At 36.4% G+C, this 25,649-nt stretch overlaps 1 protein-coding gene across 1 annotated transcript in view; it reads right to left on the minus strand.

Moving 5' to 3' along the window:
- Positions 1-25,649, minus strand: part of Inpp4b (inositol polyphosphate-4-phosphatase type II B) — a 784,856-nt gene that overhangs the window by 623,155 nt on the left and 136,052 nt on the right. The window contains exons 3-4 of the mRNA XM_047566293.1: positions 14,731-14,863; positions 9,578-9,640 (exon numbers count right to left, since the gene is read on the minus strand). The gene's annotated coding sequence lies outside the window, so the exon portion shown is untranslated. The remainder of the gene's footprint in view (positions 1-9,577; positions 9,641-14,730; positions 14,864-25,649) is intronic.

The following is a 25,649-nucleotide window of genomic DNA, read 5'->3' on the forward strand; positions in this document are numbered from 1 at the left end:
AGCACTCAGGATAGCTTGAGACAGAGATACAAATGAACTAACGCACTAAGTGTCAAGCAATGCCTAGACTCAAGTAAGTACCAATTTCCCCCCATCATCAGAGGCTCAAGTACCTGAAGTAAAATGGTGTAATATTTCCATGTAGCCTAAACATGTGCTCTCAAATACTTTAAATCATCTCTAGATTCCTATAATACCTAATACTATGTAAATGCTATGTAAATAGTTGTTATACTGTATTATTTAGGGAATAATGGCAAGGAAAAAAGTATGCATATGTCCAGTATATGTGCAATTTTTTTTCAAATATTTTCCATTTGCACTGGGTCAAATCTATGGATATGAAATCATTGGATACAGTGGACAACTGCAGTCAATAAATAACCTCTATTATCATGTCCACAATTTGCCTATTCCACAGAAAATGTGAGTATTTCCTAATGAAGATGTTTCCCAAACTCTAAAACTAAACAAAAATGAAAATGATATGTTTACCACACATTTCATGAGCACTAATGAAAAGCAAATTCTGATCTATGGAATTTTTAATAATCCTACTAAATTCATAAGAAAAAGTATGAATTTATTAATGAAAAGCATTTTCTAATAATGGAAAATATATCATTTATTATCCCCTACATGATCTCCAAAGTCCTTACTATATTCTATATAGATTCCTAATATCTGAGCTATACCCAGCCATCCTATTACCAATGAAATCAAAATATCAAACTTCCTCCTTGCAAAATGGACAATAAAAATTTTATTACATGGTTAATTGCTGTTGTTAATGATATTTATATCAGGTCAAAAAGTAGGTCAAGAGTAATTTTATCTATCCTAGTATTTTCAGACATTGTGGTTTCACGTCTGATAGTACATTCAACTATGGATTCGAAAAGGATGCATGCACTAGCCCTAGTAAAATATTGTATTTCTTATGTTACAAAACTCACAAAAAAACATGACATTGAGTCTCATTCTTCTGGGTGAGTGAGGAGGTGGGCAGGGAGGTGTTCTTTTCTTGATGCTCTTTTCTGTCCACTCTCTGCCTCAGGTAAGTAATTCATTCATTCACACAGCTTCAGTCCACTTCTGTCCATAGTTACCAAATATCTCAAGTTTTAACTTCTCTTTTGAATCCCAGTTTTATATTCCCATTTCTGCTGGACTTTTGAGCTTGAATGTTCTCTCATCTCATTCTTTAGTAGGTGCCAGTGTGAACTCATTACCTCCTGGTCCATAACCCCAAACACACGTGTGGTGTTATGATAAGCTAATATAAGTTAAGTCCCTAATTTCGTTTCTTACACATAACAGGAGTAGTATAAGTGAAACTACTGCCAACCCTGTTATTTTTATTTTCTACTTTTGCCTTCGCAAGAACTGCAGGAATATCCTGGCAAGTATCATCTTATTGATGGAGGAAATTAATACAGCAAGTGGTTAAAATGTAGGAATCACTAAATTTAAACGTCTGTTGAGGTGATCAGTTTCAAATACATACTAGTGAGATTAGTGACTATATAAAGAACAACAAATTTTGAAACAGACTTTATAGAAAGGAATTGTGAAACTGTTTGATGGAATTATTAGTGACTAATACATATACTAAGCACCTACTATGGGCCAGTAAGAACTGTAGGTTATTATTAATAGCCTCATTTGACTAACTCCATCATTTAAGTTATTTCTCTTTCCTGGTTTTAAAGAAGAAATAAGCATGAAACACAGAGGGTTAAGCAGCTTGCCTGTCAGTTGGGCAGCAATAAACTGCCCATCTGGGAGTTGAACCTTGAACATCTGGCTAACAAAAAGTGCCCCTTCTACCTGTTGCTATCTCTGAAATGAAGACCAAGACATGAGAGAGGGGAAAAGTCAAACTTCTAGGTAGAGATAACGATGAATGCAAAGTCATTAGACAGACATAAGTAAGTCATAGATAAATGGGATGGATCAGGTCATAGGGGCTACAGGCAACCACTGGGTGAAGAATTGGACGGAAATAAAATTGGGAATATTGGGATGCAGCCAGCAGTAAAGTGGTCTTCACATGTCAAGCGAAGGTGTTTGAATTTATTGAATAGCCCAAAGGGAACCCAGGCCTCTCTAGATTTTGACTGAATCCATGTCAGTGCACAGGTAAATTAATATGTTGAGAAGAAATGTGCTGATGTTTAGAGAAATGTATATCAGTGAGCTATCATCTCACCCACCTGGACAAAATGGCTATCATCAAAAAGACAAAAAGGAGCAAATTCTAGAAAGGATGTGAAGAAAAGGAAACTCTTATATAGTATTCATAGGAATGTAAATTAGTGTAGCATTATGGAAAACAGCATGGAGATTCCTCAGAAAACTAAAAATAGAACTGCTGTATGATCTAGCAATTTTACTACCAGGTGTATATCTAAAGGAGATGAGAATATTATATGGAAAAATAAAACACTTGTACTACCCTTTATTGCAGCACTTTTCTCAATAGAGCCAAAATATGAAATCAACCCAGATGTCCTTCACTAGATAACATGGTATATTTACACATGGAATGCTATCAGCCATAAAAAAAGAATGGAATGTTATCATTCGCTGCAACATGGGAGGAACTGGAGGTGGTATGGTAAGTGACATAAGCAGACACAGAAAGAAAAATACCTCTCATATGTAGAAACCAATAAGCCAAATTTATAGCACACAATGGTATAGTGGTCGCTAGAGACTAAGAAGTGCAGGAGGCAGGAAGCAGAAGAGGGAAGGCACCAACACAGAGAGAAGGAATTGCTTCTACTTCTTTTTTAGCACAGTAGGGTAACTATTATTTAAAACTATCTATGATGTGTTTTAAAATGATCAGAAGAGTACAAACTTCCCAGCACATAAAGGATTAATGATTGAAGAGATGGAAATGCTTATTACCTTGATTGGATTACTACACATTGTATACATCTACTGAATTATCATAACACACCCCATAAAGATATGCAAACATTATGTCTCCAATAAAAATTACAATAAAAAGAAAAGCACTTATGCATATGGAACTAGGTGTGGGCTTATTAATGTGGAGCGAGGACACTTGAAAATTGTCAGCGTCTCTATTCAAACACCTTGTGAACCACTAACATTTGACTATTTATAAATGATGAAGAAAATGACAGATGACAACAGATGCCCCAGGCAGATCCTGGCACTGACCTCTCCTCAGAATCATGGCTGGATTATTATGGATCCTGTAAGCCATGTGCTTCCACACCAGGTTCAAGGTTGAGAGTCCCTTATCTGAACATCTGGCTAATGATGTGCTTCCATTATTGACTGCACTTGCTCCTTGCACCGACTGCATGTGGATAATTACATGAGTCAAGCAACTGCAGCATGATGTCAATGCTGGCCTTGTCACCTATGAACGTAGTTATCTTTAACAACCACAGTCGTGGGCAAAATTTTGGTAAGTCCATTTTACTAGCAGAGAAGCCTAGTATTACTCCTATGAAGCGAAACCAATATTTCTCAAATCTAACAACTTCAGTATAAAAGGAATTCTCTCTTTGACCTACCCACAAGTCCAGTTAACCCAACCTCACCCTTACCAACTAGAACAACCACTTTCTAAAACAGATCTTGAAAGTGAGAAGGATGCAAAACTCACTAATATGGTATGTTCATTGGTAGAATCTGCTTCAGGAAAAGGAATATTTTTTATAATTTTTTGGACATCTTTTCCTGAGACACATTTTTAAATGCAACTTCAAGCAAAAATTTTCCAGAGGACAGAAATAGGAAAAACTCCTTTTCTCATAATTATTTACAAGTCATAGTCAATCAACCATGAGTGAATTCCAACTGATGCCTAAAATCCAACAGATTAGACTGAAACTTCCTACTCATGTGAATATAATCTGACTAGACATTAACTACATTATTTTAAAAATTATTAGTACCTATTGAACATTGTTAATACTATAATTTTCTTATTCATTTCTGGGAAAAAAGCATTTGTAATATTTCTATCTACCTTTTTAAAGGTTAAAAATTATATATATATAATTGTACATATACATTGAATATATACATGTTAAATATGTTATATTTCATGGAAAATATTATTTCCAGATTTCTTTCTCTGTCAAATATCTATACCCTGTGGCATCTATCAAAATGTTCTGAGAATCTTACAATAACAGAACACAGATTCAGGAAAGTTTGGATGTTACTAAGTAAACAGAGCACAGATGTGGATGCTGAAAATTTAATACTACACAATCATCTCATGGTTTATTCCACCAAAAACACATCCAAAAAGCCAAAGCCCAGTTATTTATGCAATGCTGACATAAATGAATCACAAAGTGTTGACAGGAAAATGCAGAACTCTGGCATCAAGTGAAATTTCTGACAAATTACTCAGTTCACACTTAATTCTTCATGCCATCTCACTGGTACAGGGAATACTGGAAATAAAAGCAGCAGGTTACATGTGAACAGAAAGCAGTTTTAAAATGACTTCATAACAGTTCTACTCTTTAATGCCTCAGAAATTGGTCTTAAACTTTCGCAGTAAGTATTATTCTCAGATAAAATATTCTAACAGTACTTTTTGTTGTTGTTACAAACTAAGGTCAGAGGAACCCCTAGGTGGTTGCTGCTGACATCTAGTGGCATAATTTTTTAAAAGTCAAATGCATTTGAAAGGTAAAGGGATATGTCTATATACAATTTTTTTCATGATTACACCTGCAAAGCCTAGTAGACATTCCACATTACAAAAGATTTGTTTCAGTCCAAATCACTTCTCCTTCAATGACTTGATTTCCCTTTGTGCTAACACTGCAAAACAGAAGAAATGAAAATATATCTGCTAAAGCCATAAAGGAACCAATTCCATCAAGTTCATTAGTCCTTTACTAGGAATCACTAGTTCTCTAGGAGCCTCAATTCCCAAAGGCTCTGCCCCAACCCCATTAAACAGTATTTCATCTCAATGTTCCAAATAACCATAGCCCTATTTTTATTTCTGCACCTAGCATTTAGGTCCTTTAAGGATCCTTGCCTGGGTGACTCTACTGTAAAGCTAGGTATATGTCCTTTCAGACCCCATATTCACACACAGACATGCACATTTGGAATGGCCATACAATTCCTACAAATGAGATGCAAAAACTATCAAAGACTTAAAAGAAGCTATTGGGACTGCCTTAGTGGTTTCTAACATCCACATTATGGTGATACACCAAAGAATGTGAAAGAGATTGGAATCTGTGTGGAAAATGAGGAGCACAGAGATAATTTGCAAAGGGTTCTGGGACCTGTGTGGCATGCATGTATGCACCAAGGCAGTGTGGAGAACAAGCAGAAGATCCTCCAGCGCTGTGTGGACTTCCAGTTCAGCTAGAGCCCGTGTGAACACAGCAGGTAGACATTGAATTGATAAATGAATAAGTAAGCGAATGAGCTAGTAATTCTAACTTGTATATTTTTTATTGATTTTGGTGGTAAACATGGGTTAGGTAGTGTTCTCATAAGGCACTGATTTGTTCTTAGGTAAAAGTGACTTTGCTGAAGAGCTAAAGTCAAATTTTTCTCCAATGACATGGGCAAAATGGCACAAAGCCAACAGGTGATAGAATTAGGCCATCTCCCCTTGGTGAAAAGTGTGTCCCTACAACAGCTTTAGAAGTTAGTGGATTTGAATTTCAATTTTATTCTCTTTGAAAATAAGCAGTAGAGTCAGTTCTCAAGGTAGTCCTACTTAACACAAAAAACAGCTAAATTCTGACTCCCATAGTACAAAACAAACCTTTAGCCTTTCAAATATTCCTTCAGTAGAAATCCTGGAGATTCAAGGACTCAAAAGAGAGCACTCATTCAAAACGTGTCTACTTTACTCACAAGTGGGAGTAAAAGTGAATGGCAGAAAGATATTTCTTACAACCATATTAAATTAAAATATTTGTGTGTGCACCTTTATATAATGATATGAAATTATATATGCACATATATGAAATCACATAAGAACACAAATATGTGTGTCAATCAATGACATCGACTAGCATTATATCTAAGTAACTGTTCTGAGTCAGCATAGGCTAAGGGACAGAGAAATGCATGTGATGAGGCCTCAGAGCCAATTCTTAAGGAGAAGCTCTAAAGTTATACAGGCTGTGGATTATGGCAGAAAGAAGAGGGGCATCCACAGCAGAGTTTTTAGGACAAAGACATAAATGTTTGGAGTACAGAGTAACAGAAACAACATAAACAACAGGTGGAAAATTGAAGAATGAACTTGAATATTAGCAGGAGCTGATTCTAGACAATGCTATGGTTTATAGTCCTGGGAGAATTTTTCACATGTAAACACATCCAGTATCCCACAGAAACTAATACTCAACGAAAGTCAGAAAACCCAACAATTTCTACATATGACAAAAATCATAAAAATCACAAAAGCCAAATTCTTAAAACTATTATAATAACTCTTCTGATGAAAATTCTCCATTAAAGAATTGTGTTTTAATCACTTCTCCATGAAACTGTCCAATGGTTTGTTCTCTGCTTTGTAGTAGGAACAAGTTTGCCTGATGCTATAACTGTTTCTGTAAAGCGCTGTGCCAATCAGACATGGAATCTAATTCAGGCACCATGCAAACTACATCACGTTTCATCACAAGCCATAGAGACATTTCGCTTGTTTCAATTCACAGCTGTTCACTTATCAATCAACCCACAAGTTTCCATGCTGTTTCCATTGATTTTATAATAGACAAATTATATATAATTTGTAATGAGTTCCTAAAATGTTTAACATATTTATCTTTTCAAATCTCAACGTGAAGTACATCTACAAAACTTTCTACATCAAATAAGTAACCAAAATAAAACCAACCCATACACAATATATTTGTAACATTTCTTGAACATAAATAGAACTATACTCTACTCTTAGGATCCGGTTTATTTTCAACTCTCAAAATGTGTTTTCCACCAAGCCTCCATACCAACCTATAACATCAAAAAGTTGCTGAATCCTTAATGTAACATTTTAATTTTCTCATAGAAAAAGTTAAATATATATAAGAATAAAATTTAATGTTCCTACAGAATAAAAACAAGTATAGAAATAAAATTTCCTCAATTGAAATTCCATATTCTCAGAAATAAAAACTTGTATAAAAATTGAATAGAGTAAGACTCTTTCTCTACACACACACACACACACACACACACACACACCACATATCATTGTCTACTAGGTATATAAGAAGTTGACCTAATTGAAGTTGCCTCTATTTTTGGATGACAGAATTAAGAACAGTTTGATTAATAGACACCAATAACTTCACATAAGATATTACATGAAAAGTAATGTAAATACTCTTTTATATTGAATGTAAAATTTGCAGATTCTACACACACACGAAAGTGCATGTTAGTCCAATAGACTCTGCTCTGGGCTCCACTGCCAGAATTAATCCTACACAAAAGAGTATGTTAGTCATCATCCTACACAAAATGAGTGTGGGCTTGTACAACTAGAAAAAAAAAAAGAAAAGAAAAGCTGGACAGTAGCATTTATCTAAAAATAGCACCTTCACTAGAAAGTTAAATTTCCACTAAACACTAAATTTAATTTCCATTAAAACACTAAAATTGAAATGTAAGCATCTCATCTGAGGTAACAGAGGCAAAGCATCCACCATTAGCACTCTGTCTTATTAACAGGAATTTTATAAGATTCAAACCCCCCTCACTATGTGCATCTAAGGGATGAACCTAGAGAGATAACAACACAGACCCACTTCAACCTCCCCAAGCTTCTCCTCCACAGCCTGCTCTGAGCCTGACACAAATGCACACACATCCTAGATAATAATCTCTTGGGGAGTTTTATCATGGAAAAGCACTTGAACATTGGCACTACACAAATGCTTCCTTTAGTGTCACGGTGAAAAGAAGCAAAATGCTAGAAATTCTACCATGTTGATGGGAATTTTCCCCTTCCTCATCCTAACTCTCTTCTACTAGGTTTGTTTCAATATAAGTTTATCCATATCTTAAATAAATCAAATTACTGTCTAATAATTGAACCTATGAGTATACACCTAGCTCTGAGAAAAGAAAAAGTTCATGAGCGCATAGTGAGTCTGCCCTCACCCCCTTCCTTATTTCCATTCTAAAGAGTATGGGTCCAAGACCTCTTCAGTGGCTGCTCCTTTCATAGGCTCCTCTCCTCTACTGACTGCCCCCAGAAAGCACTTTTCTAACACCTGTTTCCCTACACCTGTGTCACATAGCTCAGTTCCAGCTTCTTCCCATATTACATATTAGCATTCATTATCACACCCCTCTCTGGGGAATCACAGACCTATGCAAGAGGCAACACTTAACTCATGTCATTAACTATAGTTTGAATTAATATTTTAAAGCAGATGAAACTTGGAAAAAGTAACTACAGTTTTTAAAAATCCCCTTAAGGGAAGAGAAGCTGTTTTCTCAAGGGTTTACATCTGCTTTGAAGCATTCATTGAAAGCCAGAAATAAGGAGAAATGCCCCAATTTGTAATTCAATGTAACAGTTTATTTTTATTCAACTGCAAATCAAAGTTCAGAAAGAAATTTTGTCCTGATGTCAATTAAATTCAAAATTCAATCTTTGTTTCAGTATTTTTTTTGGAAAAATTCAACCATTAATCATAAACAAAATGCAATCAGTTCCAATTAGAATGCAGCCATATTATACTTTTTAATTAATAAATATGTTCCTATACACACAGTGACATCATAGCTATAACAAAAAGATAGTACTCAATAGATGCATCTAGTTCCCTTCACAATTCTAACCTGTCTGCGACTTTTCTATAAAAATCTCTGAGATGGAAACTTTGTTGGTAAAACATGTACCTATTGCTTCTGTGCTTACACTTTGTTTACATGTGTATGTCATTAGAATATTTGCATGAGTTTTCATATTCTTAGGACAACATATGTAAATAAATCAGATAGCAATCTGAAAATTTAGCAACTAAATGTGCAATCTGTTAAGCATAATCAGGCATGCTATTCAACAACTGCATGATATAACTCAGTCTCCAGAGAAAATATGTGGTTTGTACCAGCGTATCTTCATAAAACTTCAAATTTTCTTGAAATTTATATCAATTTTTTTGCATATTTACAAAAATATGCAAAGCCGTCAGACTAATGCTTCATAAAGGAAAAACACTCATCACTGTACCCTGATAAGAATCTTTCTCTTACTGCATATCATTTGTAAATATGATATAGCAATTGGGAGTTATTTCCAAATGAAGAGAATTGCAATCATCTCGTCAAGATCCTATTCATATATTAACATAAAGGAAAAAGCAGTCTCAGAAAATTAACCATTATCTGCAGTGTTTTCATAAACTACTATATATTTAAAAATTTATTGTTCACTTCATGAATATGGTCATCATTAGAAATCCTTTCTTCTACTTTTCAGTAGCGATTTCCTTTTTTGATGAGTCACTCAATATTTAAAACCAGTAATCAAAGAAACATACTGAAAAACATATCCATTCAAAATAAGCATCACTACCTTGGTCTGATTTCTCATAAAACACAGGAGATCTCTTGCCAGGTAACACCATTTCTTTTGGTTCTGTGGGCAAGGAGAAAGGATATTAATAAAAACAATCTTTCTTTTTACTTTTTAAAGGCTTCTTAAAGAAGATTCATTAGTAATAAAGGTCAGAGAAGAAAATCATTTAACAAAATATTCAGCTCCATTCAGTAGGTGCCTCAAGAACCACTTGCTTTAAATGCCAAATAACTTCCCCAAAGGTCCTCTCTCCCCTGCAGCTGAGAACATGGGTGACTGCGGCAGATACTCAGTCTGTTTTCTTTGCTTCTTTTTTCTTTTCTCACATGGGAATGAGATTTGCACTTGAGCAAGGAAATGCATTAGCTTCCATCATTTCAAAAGACAAGATGTAAGCCATGTTGGGACTGAACATTTACTCAGAATACAACAGACTGAAATGGAATTTGCAATTATCTAAACTTCTTTCCTCCCTCTCCTAGTGGGTATGGGCTTTAAAATATTCATGAAATTTTGGGTCTTTCCACAAAAGTGGTAAGATGAAATATTGTGGGATGACTCTGTAAATAATTGCAGATTACCCTCCTTATGAGATGCAATTTCAAAGCTTTTCAGTGCTGCAACGAGGAGGAAAGTACTTTACAGAAGTCAGAAGTTATGAAAATATATCTTATTCCCTCCCTTAGCATATAACAATCTTGAGGAGTATCCCATAAAAGATTTTATTGCATCATTATCTGAATGTTCAGATTGGAGGGTAAGAAATTCAAGTCTAAGCAATATTTTCCAGAAAGGGCTGTCATATAGATAAGGAATGAATCTAAAATTTTTACCTAAGAAAGTTATTTGGTGGAAGGAATATTAATGGTTAACAACATTGATTAATTGGTCATTGACTGATTGTTATATCAATCATCTTAAAACTAAAATCACTACCATATCATAGCAGCTGTGTGATATTGGGCAAGCAAATGAAACTAATGGAAAACTTCATGGTTCCCATGTAATATGGGAACAATTCCTCCTTCTTCATAGAGCTGATATGACAATTGAGTGAGATAAATACATATAAAGGACATACCATAACACCAAGCTAAGTGTTAGCCAGTATTACTATCAACATGATTATTGCTATTATTAGCGCTATTCTCCTTTAAAAAAAGAATCTCACTGCCCCACTGACAATCAACGCCTGGCAAGCCACATGGTAGAATGATTAAATCACATCACACAGGACATTGCCTGATTTTCTATTTATTAATCCAACTGTGATGCAGGTCAGTGAAAAAGATTGAAGAGTATTTCAGAAGATTATTAGCGAGCTGTCAACTACTGCACTGCAGTGGCTCCTCTTGATTTTGCTTAGGATTTTCATTGGAAGAAATCCTCCAAGACATTGTGATATACTTCAAGAGTCACTTAAAGCACCTGGCCCTTGTCTACTCTGTGAACACTCAATTCCATTCAGAAAAGACTTTGTAAACTCCTACTACAAGTCAAGGCCTGTGACACACTTAAGAGGAACCACAATCAACAAAGAGAGACTCAAGGGGGACAGTTTCACAGACAATTATTCCAAGTGATTGGTTTTAAAAAATGTCATCATTAACATAAAATGTGCTGGAGCAGCAGAAAGTACTAAATCAATAATGTGCCCAAAATTAAAGGGGGTAGGGATAAGAAGAGATAATCTTTAAAAACACGAATCAGAGAAGCTGAACTGGTACACAAAACAGACAGTCCTGTTAGATCTAAGAAAATTTTACAGAACAGAAGGACCTTGAAGGATCGAGTCTGCTGGTATTGCTATAGTTTGGATGTTGAATGTCCCCCAAAGGTCCATGTGGGCTTGGTCCCCAGGGTGACACATTTGGGAGGTGGTGGGGCCTTTAGGAGGTGGGGTCTGGTAGGAGTTCCTTAGGTTACTGAGAGATTCCCCCCAAGGAGACTGGCAGACCTAGGCCTCTCTCTTCCTCTATGCTTCCTGGATCAGGAAGTGAACAATTTGCTCCACCATGAGCTCTGGGCATGATGGGCTCCCCCTGTCAGAGCCCCAAAGTTAGGGGCCATTTGATCTTGAACTTGACCTCCAGAACCATGCACCCAAATAAATCTTTCCTCATCCTAAGTTAATTATCTCCCATACCTTGTTAGGGTAACAGGAAACTGACTAACAGGCAGGTAAGTGGTGGCATGATTTCCAGGGAGATGGAAAAACACATACAAAGAACTAATAGTATAAAAAAAATATATGGAGGCGATTAACAGGCGACCTCTTAGTGCCCATGTGTCTTCTCAACTTCTCCTAAATTGCTCAGAGGATGTCAAACAAGAGGAACACTGGTAACAGCACTGGAAAGAAAATGGACAACATGTAGAGTTATTTCTAGTAGAAGCATTCCTGACAGGAATAGACTAAGAAATACTGTTTTAAACTTAGACACTGACCTGTGTATTTTGAAAAAGGGCAACACATAGGATTAGAAAGGAAACTAGGAAGCAACTTTGATTCACACCAACAATTCCCTAACTCTGGGTGTATAACATCTGTTGTGGATTAAATTATATCCCCCAAGTGCATATAATGAAATCCTACCCTGGTACATCTGAATGTAGCCATATTTGGAAATGGAATTTTGCAGATGTAATTAAGGTGAAGTTATATTAGCATTGAGTGAACTTTTAGTCCAATATGATTGGTGTCCCTATAAGAAGAGAGGAGAACACAGAGATGGATACTCACAGAGAAGAGAAAGTCAGATGAAGCAAAGACATGCACGGAGAGAACACCATGTGAGCAGGCATGCAGAGACTAGCATGCTGCACCTGTAAGCCAAGGAGCTCCAAGAACAGCCACTGAGTTAAAAGGAAGGCATGGACCAGATTCTCCCCGAAAGCCTGCAGAAAGAGCACAGTCCTCACACACCTTGATTCTAGACATCTAGTCTGTAGAAATATGTTGTGGTTTGGATGTGGTATCCTCCAAAATCTCACGTGTGAGACAATGCAAGAAGGTTCAAATGAGAAATGACTGGGTTATAAAAGTCTTAACCCAATCATAATTTAATCCCCTAACAGGGATTAACTGAGTGGTGACTGAAGTGATAGGGTGTAGCTGGAAGAGGTGGGAATGGGAGCATGGTTTGGGGTATATGTTTGTATCTGGCAAGTGGAGTCTCTCTCTGCTTCCTGATCATGATGTGAGCTGCTCCCCTCCGCCATACTCTCCCACCATGATGTTCAGTCTCACCTTGAGCTCCAAGGAATGGAGCTGACCTTCTATGAACTAAGATCTCTGTAACTGTGAGCCCTCAAACAAACTGTTCCTCCTTTACAGTTGTGCTGGTCAGATCCTTCAGTCACAGCATTGAAACAGCTGACTGAAAGAAAATATAAGGAAGGAAATTTCTCTTGTTCCAAGCCACTCGGTTTGTGGTAATGTGTTACAGCAGCCATAGGAAACTTATACCTCATTTCAGTCAGTAAGAAACAGGCCCTTACCTAGACTCTGACCACTTAGAGATGAAAGAAAAACATTCTACAGTTCCTTTGATTCACTGTTAGAAATAAGAAGGTACCGCAAGAAATCAAACAGATGCTCAAAAGTGGATGAGCAAGGCAAACCTTTACTTCTGCCAGAGGTAATGCCAGTGGGCCAGAGAGGGCAGTGCACCTGCTTATGTATCTAATGCAGAGTTGCCCTTTGCCCTGATTGGAGGACTCAGGAGTACCATCTATGCAATTGGCTAATTTTAAAATCAGGGCTGGCAAAAGGGAAGGGCTACAATTAAAATGACTACAATCGGATCCAATTAAAGCCAAACACTATATTTTGAAAACGGACCACCAGACTTTCTCTTTCTCACACTCACCAAGCACATTCTCAGTACAGTCAAGGGAACACCCAGCTGCATATGGACAATTAACCCCCCTAGCTAGAATCTGCAGAAGCCAACAGTCAGTGAAGAGGGATCCCCCTGCCACGCAAAGATCTTTCTTTCCCAGCGAGTCAGTTTTGTATTCTGATGCCTCTGGAATGTGGGAGTGAGTCAAGAGGCTCACTCTGTGGGGCTGGTGTGAGTTCAGAGCTGCTTCTCTCCCTGTGGGTGCTATTCCAGATTCTTCAGCCGTCCTCCTTCTGCACTCACTGAGCCTCATTCATCTGACTGTTCCTGATGTGGGTCTCACCGCATCCACAGTCCCAAGTGACACCCACAGCTCCTGAGACCAGTTCGGGGGCTGCTGAGTCTTAAGGGAAGGAGTTAAGTCAATTCCATGACAGCTTTCATGGCCCTCATGTCTTCCAGAAGAATAATCCCTGAAAGAACAGGCTCACTGCAGATCAGCACCTCCACTACTGTTCCATGAGAGCTGCTCACTAGCTCAACTCTTGGACCCTTGGCCCTTAGGTTCACCAGAAACCAGTGTACTGCACTGTACTGCCTCACCACAGGCTCTACCATCTCCCAAAACTTCAGAAGACACCTATTAACCTCTTCACCGAGTCTCCTTGAAGCACATCTCTCTAGCTCTGAGGGGAAACACCCCTACACTCCCTCCATATAGATATCTCCAGTACCCTCTGAGTTCATTTTAAATAAATTTTCCTGTGATCTCCCAATCTCCCAACCCTTTAGATCAGGAACATAAGCATTATCTAACCAGTCAGTTCTCATCTTTGTTCTAAGGAATTTCTAAAAGGCGATCCAGCTTAGAAATCATGTTAATATCTGATAGCTATTACTTTATGAGGTCAAAATTTAACCATTTTACATCCTGTGATATTAGTTTTTCACAATCTGACCTTTAAGAGACCTATAGGTAAAGCAGCTAAAAATAATATGTCTACTAGATGTAACTTTTTCCCCCCTTAGTTTCCCGAACATTCTATATACTTTTCACTATTACCCTTCCTACACAGTCAGGCATAGTTCCTAGTGGCTGCTATGTTTTTCTATCTCAGTTTCATTCTCTTTGTTTATTCCTTCTGGTTGTGGTTCAGTTCTTACTTTTTGGTGCCTTCCAAATTTACCACCCTATTGAGGCTTTAATGCCAACTTCTCCATGAAGTGATCCCCAGGTACTGTGGACTCTCGATTTGATCATTCTCTGCCCTTGTACAGCAATTATACTCTATGTTTATAATTTACCTTGCCTTCTCAGGTTTTCATGTGCTGTCTTGTCTCCCATCTATATTTTAACTTCCTCAAGGGTGGTTGTATCTTGTGTCTCTTGTCTCTCTCCTTCAGTACTTAATTCAATAATCAGCACATAGGAAGGTCCCTAATAAGAACACACCCAATTACTATCTATTAAATATCTATTCACATAGATAAAACAAAGCTGACTGAAATGGCTTGAATATCTTACCACATCCTATGATAAAAATTGCTTAACAATTCCTTACCATTGCCACCTGATTTTAAACAACATTAAAAAAAAAATGTTCTTAAAACATATGAAGAAGATAAGACATAAAACAGGGATGCTATTACTTGGAAATATATCCTAAGTGGAATGTTTGTATTTCTCTGTGTTAGACAGCACCTTTCCACCAGGATAGCATTTGCTTTCAAGAGGGTTAGAAATGTTGCAAAAGAGAGAAACTAAGAAAGAGGCAGACTAGATTTTGACACATGGAAAGAATTATGGATCCATAGCAAAACCCATCTTCAATATCAGCTTTTCTTAGAAAATGATATTTAAATTAAGATTAAGCTTCCGTTAAGATATTAGAATTTGCAGAAGTGGATTGTGGAGTTTTGAAGTGCTGAAAGCAGACAGCATATAGAGTATAAGATGCAATATCGAAAACTACCTTGAACTCAAGAACTGTACAACTGTTTGGATCTGGAACATCTCCTAAAAGACCAGGATTAAAGACTTCATTTCTAGCCTGTGGCACTATTGAGAGGTGTTAAAACCTTTAAGAGGTACGGCCTAATGGAAGAAGTTAGTTACTGGGGACATGTCCCCGAAGTGGAAATTGCAACCCTGGCCCATTCCTGTCTCTCTCTCTTTGCTTCCCTATCAGACAATCCACCACATGATCCTACCACACGGTACTATCTCACCACAGGCTCAAAGAGCAAGAGGGCCAAATGATCATGTGAACCTCTGTGAAACAAAGTAAACCTTTCCTTTTTTTAAAAATTTTATTTTCTTTATTAGAGCTGTATGGTTATGCAGAGTAGTTGGGTCCATCCTGATGAACTCAAACATACATGAAAATTGATTTCAGTTTGTGATTCCTCTGTTCCCTCCCCCTTTTCCCTTCTGTTCTCCCTGCTTTCTCCCTGTGGATTATCTCAGGTATTTTGTCACAGTGCTAACACAAGTTTTATGGGAAAGAGGAAGAGTGACAGAAGAGGACGAGAACAAACATAAAGTCCTCATTTCCATTCTAAGTTGAATCCCTGCAAGAAAGCAGTATGGAGATAATAGGAGCATTAGACTAGCAAACTATTTACAGGGCATAGACCAGAGAGAACTCAAGATTCCCAGAGAAAAGCAGTATTCAGGACTAACACAATATGGAGGAGTCAGGAGCATGAGAAGAAAGAAGTGAGAAGAGATGAATCTGGGACAGAATCTCATTATCCCCACAGATCATGTGAGGTGTCCAGGGCAGATGGAAGTCCCCTGAGCAGGGGATGTGGAAGTACTGAGTGGCTTGGTCCTACCTACTCCCCTCCTCCCAAATAGGCCCATTATTCCGCAAATCACTAGATCACAAAAGGAAAAGCAGAAGAAAAGGGAAAAAGTCTGAAAGCACAACATTTAACTCACCCTGATAAAAAGCAATTAAAACTATATCACTATTTTATAGCTGAGGAAACTAAAGACCAGACTCATTTATTAAAGAGGATTATTCATCTGAGGGTAGAGAAGAGACAACAATTCCAATTTTTCTAGCATCTGTGCAAGCGTAATGTAGAATCCCAAATTCTCTAGTTTAACTGTTATTTTACTATAAACTTTGTTACTATCCAATTAATATTTAGAAATTAAAATAACTGTCTTAAATAAAAATAACAATTAAAATAATTTTAATTTATTTATTTGAATGAATAATGAAATGCATGTAAGATTAAAATACTAGTGATTGAAAAGAGTTCACAGAAAATTGTTGGGTTTAACTATTAAATTTAGCAAAATTACTGAATTCATGTTCATTGTACCAAAATCAATTATTCTATCAGAAAATAATCAAGTAAACATAGAAGTTGTAAAAATAGATGTTATAAATAAATAAAAATAGAAGCTATAACACTTAAAATAGAATAAAATATTAAATACCTGGAATAATTCTAACAAGAGATGTTCACGACCTCTACACCAGAAACTTATAAAACATTATTTTGAGAAAATAATGCAGACAAATCAATGGAGAGAAATATGACGTGCTTGTTAATTGTGAGGTTCAATATTATAAAGATATTCATTCTCATTAATTGGTTCATATATTCAGTATAATCACAATAAAAAAAAAACCAGTAATCTGTTTTTTGTTGTTGTTGTTTTCATTTTTATAAACATTAACAAACTAACATTTATGCAGAAATGTAAAGGGCCAAGATTAGCCAAGGCAATATTAAAGAAAAACAAACCTGGAGGTCTTAAATTATCAGACATCAAAACTCATTACAGAGCTTTTATAATTAAAACTCTGATTAATTTGTACAAAGACAGATGAATAGATATTTGGAACCAGAGTCCAGAAACAAACCCACACAAATTATGGCAGTAAGTTATAGCGAGTCGTATGAGGCTAAGTGGGGAGAAAAGAGCAATTTCTTTACTAAATGGCGCTGAATGAAGCGTACACCCACTTGGGAAAAAAGTGGATCTTGACTCCTACATAAACAAAAATCAGCTCCAGAGGGCTGCATAGCTAAATGTGGAAGATAAAACAAGAAAGCTTTCAGAAGAAAACGTCTTTCCCTCTGGGGTAGACAATGATTTCTTAAACAGCATTTAAGTGGTAACCGTCAAGGGGAAAACGTGATAAGTTTGATTGCATTTAAATTAAAAACTTCTCTTTGTCAAAGGACGCCCAGTAGAGAAAGGCAGGCAAGGTTCAAAGCACAAATACACGTACCAGACTTGCAATACCCACGTCAGACAATAACCCATATTCAGGATACACAAACTCCTGCAAATCAATCAGAAAAAGGCAGACGACTCAATAGAAAAATAGACAAAAGACATAAATAAAAACTTCACAAAAGAGGGCATCTGAATTTTCAATGACTATATTTAAAGTTCCCCAACTTTGTTAGTTCTTGGGAATGCAAGTTAAAGTCATCATGAGATACCACCACATGCAGACAAATGTGGCTGAATTTTTAAAAAACAAGAACACCAATTCTAAGAGGTAGCTAGGATGCAGAACAAGGGTACTGCCATATACTGCTGGTGGGTATAGAAATTGGTGGAATTATTTGAAGAGTAGTTTGGTGGTATTGACGAACACGGCTGGGCAAGTCCACTCTTAGGTTTGTAGCTGTGGTAAAGGCATCGTACCGTTGCCAACATTATGTATAGAAGTATTCACAGCAGTACTATTCACACTAGGAATAAGTCAAACAACCCCAATCTCCATCAACAGATCTGATTAATAAATTTATATTCCTACCATGAAATGTTACGTGTTAATGAGCAGGCCCCAGTAACATGAAAAACATTAAAGAATGTCATAACTAATGTTAAAGGAAAGAAGTCAGATACATGAAAGCATATACTACACCATCAGCATTTTGTTTGGGATGAATTGTATTCTTTCAAAATTCAAATACTGAAACTCTAACCCCCAATGTGAGTGTATTTGGGTTAGGCCTCCAGTGAGATAATTATGTGGCATTCTAATCCAGAATGGTTGATGATGTCCTTATGAAGAGAGAGACAGGCAGACAGACAGACACCAGAGTCATGAGAACAGAGAAAAGACTGTGGGACTACACAGAAGATTCTGCCTGCAAGCTAAGGAGAGAGGCCTCAGGAAGAACCAACCCTGTCCAAACCTTGACCTTGAACTTCTATCCTCTAGAACTGTGAGAAAATAAATTTGTTGTGTAAGCCATACAGCCTGTGGTATTTTGTTATAGCAATCCTAGCAAACTAACACAGACCATCTCCAACTTACAATGGTTCAACTTAGAATTGTTGAACTCACAATAGTGTGAAAGACGTTCGCAGTTAGTAAAATCCATACTTGATTTTGATCTTTTGCTGGGCTAATGATATGCTATCATACTGTGTTGCTAGGCTAGGATGCTTGATAGGTTAGGCATATTAAATGCATTTTCAACTTGTGATATTTTCAACTTGAATGAGGATGTAACCCCATTTAAGTTCAGGAGCACCAGCATACATGGATATAAAATGTGGAGGAAAATCTTGTGGGGTATCCAGTGCTTGGAAGAGACTTTTGGAGACTCTCTGAAATACTGAAAATGTTCTTTCTTGATGTGCTATAGGATCTACAAATGTGTTCCCCCTACAAAAAAAAAACTACCAAGCTGGGCACTTAAGATTTGCTTGCTTTTCCACGTGCATCTTATTCTTAAAAAATCAGATGACACTGACAATCTTATTTGACCACAGCACTTGGAAAAAAAATTGATTTTTTAAAATGATGTCTGATTTTAAAGATGATTGGAAAGAAATTTAAGGGCAGATTCCAATCTATGAATGTTCTTAATTTGTGGCCACAGGGTGATCACTAGAGAAGCAAGGATACAGGGCAACCCGAGATGGAACATCAGTCCTTACCCAGGACAAAAATCACTTTACATACTTCAGACATTCTCAAATTTCTTCACAAATTGCTTATTCATTGTTTTTCTTAAATACATAACATGACATAGAATACATGGGTATTCAGTTTTAAAGCATGCTCATGTAATACTTAACAATACATATTTTTTGAGAAATTTTTAAAATTTGGGCAACTTGAGTCAGAAAACACTTATAATCAGGTTGTGTTCTACTTGACCCCTGAAATTTAATTGCTTTTGCAATTATTAAACATGCCACCAATTGGATTTCTATCTCATTTTTCTTGTCGATTAGTTTATAAAACAATTATTCCGGGGGGAAAAATGGAGGTTTAGAAATTTATGTATTTAGAAATACCTGCATTTCAATTTGGGGAAAAATAAAAATAGAAAAATTAAGTCCAATAAACACCATTTTGTCTCTTTCTATAAGCAATAAAATAGAGAAAGTTTTGTTTTCTCTCTATAATTATGCCTAGATCAAGTATCAATAAGAAAAGAACACAAAGTTAATAATCAAGGCCCAGCATTTTGAAAAGTATGCTTAATCCATGCCAAAGGAGAGCAGCAATAATATAAAAACAACAAAGCCAAGTCCTTTGTATAAGGGATACTAAGAAGCTGAAAGATGGGAGTAATTAAAATCTAGCCTTATGTTGTACTTTTTAATAATTGAACTTTACTGATTTCAACATCTTTCTCTAAGTGACAGTCCACAGGTGAATCCCCTGTGAATACCAAAGTCCTCAGATTCTCAGGTCCCTTACATAAAATGGCATAGCAGTTGCATGTAACCTACATGCATCTTCCCATACACCCTAATACAAATATTATGTGAATAGTTGCCACACAGTATTGTTTAGGAAATAACAGACAAGAAAATTGGGTGTACCTTCAGTAAAGATGCAGTTTTCCCCTAAATATTTTCCATCTGCCGTTGGTTCAATCTGCAGATGTAGAACCCAAAGATACAAAGCTAACTCTGATTTTACTATGTTATTCCCTCGACCATATTTTTTACTTCCTGCTATTTATTCAATTAAATAGCCAAATATTTTTATATGCAATTAGCAGCAGCATGCATTCAAAAGAGTTTGTTTTTAAGGACTCTTTAAAATCTCTTAGTCTGCATTATTATAATAAAAAATGAACATTTAGTACTGTCAAATACAAACCAGCATTGTTCTTCGTTTCTCTCTTACTTACTTACTTAATACTCATAAGAAGCTTCATAGGTGGGCACTCTATTATCTCTATTTTATAGATAGAGAAGCTGATGCACAGTCTGGTTGCCACGCACTGCCTGAGCCAAGAGCCAGCAAGCAAAGATGGGATTTGTTTGCAGGTAGCTGGCAACAGTCCTTCCCTTTGACTCCTTGTCTCAGCTAAAAGACCTCGTTGTTTCCATGTGAGTTACTGTTAATTTGGAATATATTCTGTCCTTACGTCATATTATTAAAATATATTGCAAAGTCTCCCATTTTACATTAAATGTATGTACTCAAAATTCCTTTCTGTGTATGCCTTTGCTGTCTTCTACATTTTGCATGCATCCTGAAAACTGTAAACATACTATGTTTTGAATTTAAAGTAGGTACTATCCCCTGAGAGTTTAAAGCAATTTACATATATTTTTCTATTTACACTGAAACACATAGACACTAACACTATTCATTGAATTACTTTTTATGTATTTCATTACATATTTTCTGATCTTATATCTCATGCCATTGCCAAAGTCAAAATCTCGGAGTCCAGACCCATTATAATCAAAGGGTAGCCCATAAAACGGCACCAGCACCTTCACTTGGGGTTCATTAGAAATCCAGAATTCCAGGCTCCAGCCCAGACCAAGTCAGATTCTTCATTTTCCAAGAACTACAGATGATCTGAAGGCATATTAAGTCTTAAGAAGTCTGCTTTACAAAATACATTCTTCTAAACTAAGGGCTTTCTTAATCCTTCCTCCAACTAATTTATTTCCCTAGGTTCTGTGAAAGATTCTCTTATCAATTTTACCACTAAGTGTTCTAGTCTATTAAAATTATTATTGAGTATTTCGCCATCCCTATCAGCTTTCCTGCCAGCAGTGTTGCTGCGTTTTACTGAATTAATTATTGAGGACTTAGAAAAGTTTCTCTTCTTATAAACACATTAGGTTTCGAGGGCTGTCAGAAAAAGCTAGCTGTTTGCATATGTGATCACAAATGGCGTCCACTGGAAACAGGCAGAGCTGACAGGTTTTAGCTCTGGTGTGTAAATGTCTGGCCTTATAAATGTCTATGTGAGTTCCCAAGTTAAAAGATCAATAGTAGAAAAGCTACTGTTTTCTCAAAATCCTGTGCAATTTTATGCTATGCTATAACACAGTGTTGATCTCAATCCCTTTGTAAATTCTTCTCAGGTTTCCTTAGTTCTCAGGAATTCACTTAGATGTCACTCTAGGAGTTTCTTGCTTTTTGTATCAGTTGACCTGAAGGAATTCCAGAATTTCTGATTCTTGCTTCTGGCTAAAATGGCCATCATCAACCCAAATTACCCAAACCACCCAAACCAAACAGGTAACGAAGTAAACCCTCAAACAGAGGGAAACACCTACATTGAAAACCATTGAGGTAAACTTCAAACATAAGAGATTAATGCAAAGAAAATCAATCCTATTTCAATTTTTAAAATAAGTGCTTTTAACTGCTTAAATACCAATACCCAAAGCTTGAAAAAACACTATAAAATTTTTATCACCTTATCTTTTTGTATTGTATATTGAATAGTTCTCCAACACGTGAGCTAGGTAGGATAAGAATATTAATTTACTTGAGCATATACTGTTGAAGAGAGTAATTCTTTGAAATTTCACCAATTGGAAAATAAGGAAAATCTGAGTATACACTGGGTATTAGATGGTAAGAAGGAGTTAATTTTCATTTTGTCAGGTGTTATAACCATGTTGCAGTTCTGTAAGATAAATGTTTTTATCTTTTAGAGATACATATGGAAATAAATTGGGCTGAAATGTCCAAAATGTCAATATAATTAGTGGTGCAAACTATTACCACTAAAGAAATAAAATGAACCACCACTAACAAAGAAAGAAAGGAGAAACATATAAAATCCAGAAAACACACCAATAATGAAGAAATTTTAGTATCAAGGCACTATAAGCCAATAAGTCTATTGAATTAGATGTTTTCTTAAGTATTCACAATGTCACTGAAAAAGCATATTACATGTGAAAAAATGTTATGGACATCTTTAATCAATCCTTAGGGACATCCAGATGGAAGCCAAAACAGATACTTTGGAGACAAACTATGCACAACTTCAGAAGGACAGTTAATGGAACTGAAAAATACACTTCAATACTACATAAAATACAATAGCAAGAACAAGTTACAAAACACATATAAAATGGATGGCAGAATACAAAGTTCTCACATGTGACCCATCAAATTCCCCAAAGAAGAGATAAGAGAGAATGGAGAAGCCAGATTCAGTTCTCAAACCAGGCAGGGGAAGAAGCTAGAGCACAAAAACTTTAAGAAGGCATTTATTTTTTAAAAATTTTGCCCTCTAGGAGAGACAATATCCAAAAAAGATGCTAAAAGATTTTATATTAGAAATTTCAGGTCCAAGGAAACATGTTTTCCAAACGGAATAAATAGAAAGAAATTTGTACTAGGTACACTAGTAAAACTGCAGATTACCTGAAGACTGAGATCTTAAAAGTAGCCCGAAAGAACATATTGACTCTCGGTACCCTAAACAGACTCCCTTTCACATAATGGTGGATCCGTCACACAAACTTCCTTTACATTACTGTTCTCAACCACTGGAAATGTCTCAAAACTCCATACTTTCACTGGGGACAGTCCACAGCCAAAGTATGATTCATAAAAGGAAATTAAAGGCCAGTCCGCTCGTACCAATGGGGGATGTTGTAGGGGATGCTCAGGTTGCAGAGTTTCTTGTGGGATCAGGTTGGTCTTCCACTAAATCACATCTTCTACCAGCTGCTTTGATCTGTCCTATCCTGCTTTCTTAATTTCATTTGGTCTGATTTCCACTAACAAAACTAAGAATCTTCATCTTGATTTTGACATCAGTAAATACAAATGAAGACAATTACAAATAAGCAAATCACAAATAAACCAGCAACAGATTCTCAATGGAGCAACAGATACCAGAAGACTGGGGAATAATACAGTCTGAGGACAAAGAAAGTAAGTGTCAGTTAAGACCCCATTCCCAAAGTAATTTGAGGATAAAAGTGAAATAAATATTTAGATGTACCAAAACAGAGTTTACCAAAAGACCCATGCCTAAGAAAATTATAAAGGAAGGATTTCAGACAGAAAGATAACAATCCCAAATAAAAAGCAGGACACATAAAAAGGACTAGAAAAAAAGAAAAAAGAATTAGTAAATGTAGGTAAATCTGAACAATGAATTTATTTAAAATATTAGTAAAATGTTGAATTCAATGAATAACAAAACAAGGTAGAACACTAAATTATTATGCCAAAAAAGGGAGGGGATTCAGTTTAAGTTGGAATATCTCACACTGTTGAGGAAACAATAAAGACTCATCAACTTTAGATGGTAAGTTTAAAAGCAAAGATTCTAAGGTTAATTTCTAAGAAGTAGAAAACAAATGTATGACTTTCAAACCAGCAAACAGGAGAGAAAAACAGAAAATCTCAATCAGAATAAAGGTATGAGGAACTTGTATTTCTGACTACAGTGGAGTAACCTGTCCTAGATGAGTCTCCTCCAGATAAACAGTCCTAAAAGAACAACATACATAGGGGAACTCTCCATGAGCATTAATTCTATATGCAGCACAAAACTGCTCTTTGAGTGAAAATAAGGCTCCATAATTGTTCCAGTTCCTTCCTTAGGGATAATTTTCCCAACTCAGCAAAGCAAGTTGGGATTCAGAGCCCCATTCAGAGCATGGGCCTCTGGATCATAAATCTTGCTTTGACTGTGGGCTGTCACCAGAGGAATTATGGGCACTTAAAGACAGACGAGTATTCAAGTGAGGTGAAGAGAAGGGAATAGGCGAGGCAAGAGGCCTACAGGAAGGAGTGTTCAGAGGGAGGTTTCAAATGTCTGAGCAGTATTCCCTATATGTCCTCAGTCAAGGGCTGCCGCCATCCATGTGCAGGACAAGAATACACGAAGCTCTTTAGATAGTTGCTCCTGTTGGCTGACCGTGCACTAGAGGTATCAGCAGGCAAGCAGTGGTAGTGGATACTGGAGTCCATACCACCTGAGTGGAGACACCTCATTAACATGTCCTGATACCAAAGGCAGCCAGCTGAGAACCTGGCTGCACTCTGAGCCCTGCTTATGAGTAGAGATAATGTACTAAAGTAAGGTACATTCTAGAAGCACTCTCACAAAGCTTACCACTAAATCTTGACATTGTCTGCAGGAGAGATGGAGTTCAGAGGTTGAGTTCAATTGAGTTAGAGTAGCTCTCAGCATGGCTTAGGTTTTCCAAAGATCTGTCCCGACAAGATGTAAATTGTACAATATGCGAATTCAAGGTGATCACTTGTTAACTTGATTTTTTTTTTTACAGTGTCCCATATAAATCAACTATCACAAGACGCACAAAGAAGAAAATGTGATATAGTCAAAAAAAGGCACCAAAAAGAGACTAATCCAGAGTTAGCATGAGCCTTGCATTTAGCCAATAATGACTAAGCCAGCTATTAAAATATATTCAAAAACCAAATAAAATGTGTTCAGAGAATTAAAAGAAAATACGGTCTTAATGAAAGAATAAATAGCCTCATAAGAGGAATGAGAGCTGTTTAAAAGAGCAAATGGAAATTAAAACAGAAAAGGAGGATAAATAAAATGCAAAATTCATTGGATAGGTGGAACAGCAGCTTGGAAATTGTACAAGACAGTCAGAGAAGCTGAAGAGAAAACTATAAATTCTGCAATCTGAAAAAAAGAGGCACAAATTGAAGAATAAACAGCACCTCAGTGTTCTGAGTCAATATCGAGTAATCTAATGAGTACAATAGTCATCTCAGAAAGAAAGCAGAATAGGACATAAAGTAGTTAAAGAAATGAAGACTAAAATATGCTGAACTTAATGGGAAAAAATCCTACAGACTCAAGAACTAAGAAAACTCCAAAAGCAATGATTTCAAAGAAAAGTATTCCAATGCACTTCATAGTCAAATTTCTGGAACATATAAATACACACACATACACACACACACACATATATATTTATACATTTACAAATATACAGATTTATATATATACAC

This window comes from Sciurus carolinensis, chromosome 10, assembly GCF_902686445.1.
Source record: "Sciurus carolinensis chromosome 10, mSciCar1.2, whole genome shotgun sequence".
Classification (NCBI taxonomy): domain Eukaryota; kingdom Metazoa; phylum Chordata; class Mammalia; order Rodentia; family Sciuridae; genus Sciurus; species Sciurus carolinensis.